The following is a 2,604-nucleotide window of genomic DNA, read 5'->3' as shown; positions in this document are numbered from 1 at the left end:
TGTTTGGCTTTCCTGGTTTCAATATTGAGAATATCTTTATTGTTTAAATCAAGAACATATAATCCATTATATAACCTTGCAATTCCAAATAGAATACCATTCAAACTAAAGGACAACAATCCATTAGATATCTCAAAATGATACCCTATATTATCCAAAACGGATACTGAAATAATATTTCTAGAAATAAAAGGTATGTGGTAATGGTTATGTAGTTCCAATAACAAGTTCGTAGGCAAAGATAAACAGTAAGTCCCTACAGCTAATGCAGCCACATGTGCTCCATTTCCGTTTTCTTTGAAGGATTCGGCTAAGGATTGACTCTATTATCTACCCTCCACGACTATAACCACATGGAATGAGCTGAAGAGGTTGTTTCTGGAGAAATATTTCCCAACTTCAAGGGCGGCCAAATTTGGAAAGAAATTTTTGGTGTAAGGCAGCACAATGGAGAGTCTCTACATGAACACTGGGAACATTTTAAGAAATTATGTGCAAGTTGCCCCCATCATCAAATTAGTGAGCTGCTACTTATCTAGTACTTCTATGAGGGACTTCTATACACTGATAGGAGCATGATTGATGCTACTAGTAGAGGACCTTTGCTGGATAAAACTCCCAAGGTCACAAGAACTTTGATTGCAAATATGGCAACCAATTCTCAACAATTTGGCACTAGGCTTAACCTTCCATCTAGGGGTGATAATGAGGTAAATATTTCCTCCCTTGAACAAAAAATCTCGAGTCTAAGTTCTCTTGTTCGTCAAATGGTTGTAGGTAACATGCAAACAGTGAAGGCTTGTGGGATTTGTTCGGTAGTAAGGCATCCAACTGATTTGTGCCCAACTCTTCAAGAGGAGCCCATTGAGCAAGTGAATGCAGCAGGTGGCTTTCCTGGACAACCGCAAATCCCTATTCGAGCACATATAACTCGGGATGGAGGGATCACCCTAATCTTGGCTATGGGAATCCACGAGTGAATCAGCCGGTGACTCAAAACCGCCTAAGTTACTAATAATATAAGTAGCCATACCCCCCTAGACAACAACCAGGCCAAACTTCTAATTTCGGTATGTCTTTAGAAGATATTGTTAAGTCTCTTACCACTAATACTTTGCAATTTCAGCAGGAGATGAGGGCTAGTGTTCAAAGTTTGGAGAATTAGATGGGCCAGATGGCGACCACAATAAGTAAGTTGGAGGCACAAAGTTCGGGGAAATTACCCTCTCAAACAGTGGTAAATCCAAGAGAAAATGCAAGTGTGATTGTCTTGAGAAGTGGTAAAGAGGTTGAGACTCCAGTAAAGGCAGCCCCTGCATCGTTGAAGGAAGAAAAGGAGAAAAACATCATTGTAGATAGGAATGTTCCCAACGACGATGGTGTTCGTAAGAGTAATTTCTGCCTCTTTCTGATTATAAACCAGTACCTTCTTTTCCTCAAGCTTTAGCTAAATCTAGAAAAGATGAGAAAAACAAAGATTTTTATGAGACTTTTTGTAGATATGAGGTAAATATTCCACTTTTAGATGCTATTAAACAAGTACCTCGTTATGCTAAATTCTTAAAAGAACTGTGTACAATTAAGAGGAAACAAAATCTTAAAGGGTGTGAAAAGGTGAAAGTAGGAGAGAATGTTTCTGCAGTGATTTAGAGAAAACTTCCAGCGAAGTGCAAAGATCCAGGTATGTTTACTATCCCTTGTACGATAGGTAACACTATGTTTGAGAAGGCCATGATAGATTTAAGAGCTTCTATAAATGTCATGACATATTCAATATATGCTTCTTTGAAACTTGGACCTTTGAATAAAACTGGTGTTGTGATTCAATTGGCTGATAGATCAAATGCCTATCCTAAGGGTGTAGTTGAGGATATTCTGGTACAAGTTAATGACTTAGTTTTCGCTACTGATTTTTATGTGCTTGATATGGAAAATGGTGATCAAACTGCTCCAATTTTGTTAGGAAGACCTTTCTTAAAAACATCCAAGACTAAGATAGATGTTCATAGTGGCATACTTACCATGGAATTTGATGGTCAAATCGTTAAGTTTTATATTTATGATGCCATTAAATATCCTGATGATGATGATAATCCTGTTTATTCTATTGATGTGATGATTCTTTAGCACAAGAAGTGTTTGAACTTGATGGAGAAGGGATTGGAATTTGCCATTAGTAAGCATCTTGAGAAAAGAATGAGGAGTTTGCCTTGAGTACTGATTTGCAGGAAACTGTTGCGGCGTTGAATGATTTTCCAAGTTACAGCAGTCAGGTAACGTTTCTTATATTGTATTACCAATTTCTAATAGAGGCATTTACCCTATGTTTTGCAGGCTCCCATTCCAATTGAAGCCTCTCCCTAGTTACCTCAAGTACGTGTTCCTTGGAATGGAGGAACATTACCGGTGATCATCTCCACAAACTTAGTGCATCGCAAGAAGAGAAACTTGTGCGTCCTTAAGGAGCATAAGACGGCTATTGGTTAAAATTGCAGATATTAAAGGAATTAGCCCGTCTACATGCATGCATCGTATCTTGCTTGAAGAAGGAGAAAAACCTTTCCATTAACCGCAAAGAAGGTTGAACCCACCCATGATGGATGT

The 2,604-nt window shown here is 38.3% G+C and overlaps 1 non-coding gene across 1 annotated transcript; it reads right to left on the bottom strand.

Annotated features, from left to right (window-relative positions):
* Nucleotides 1–412: 412 nt before the first annotated feature.
* On the bottom strand, nt 413–517 carry LOC116144702. The gene has a single exon (XR_004130304.1). It is a non-coding gene; the product is annotated as a small nucleolar RNA R71 (small nucleolar RNA).
* Nucleotides 518–2,604: the final 2,087 nt, after the last annotated feature.

The sequence above is a fragment of the Pistacia vera genome, unplaced genomic scaffold (assembly GCF_008641045.1).
Source record: "Pistacia vera cultivar Batoury unplaced genomic scaffold, PisVer_v2 Contig451, whole genome shotgun sequence".
Classification (NCBI taxonomy): Eukaryota; Viridiplantae; Streptophyta; class Magnoliopsida; order Sapindales; family Anacardiaceae; genus Pistacia; species Pistacia vera.
This window is presented reverse-complemented; position numbering and strand designations above follow the sequence as displayed.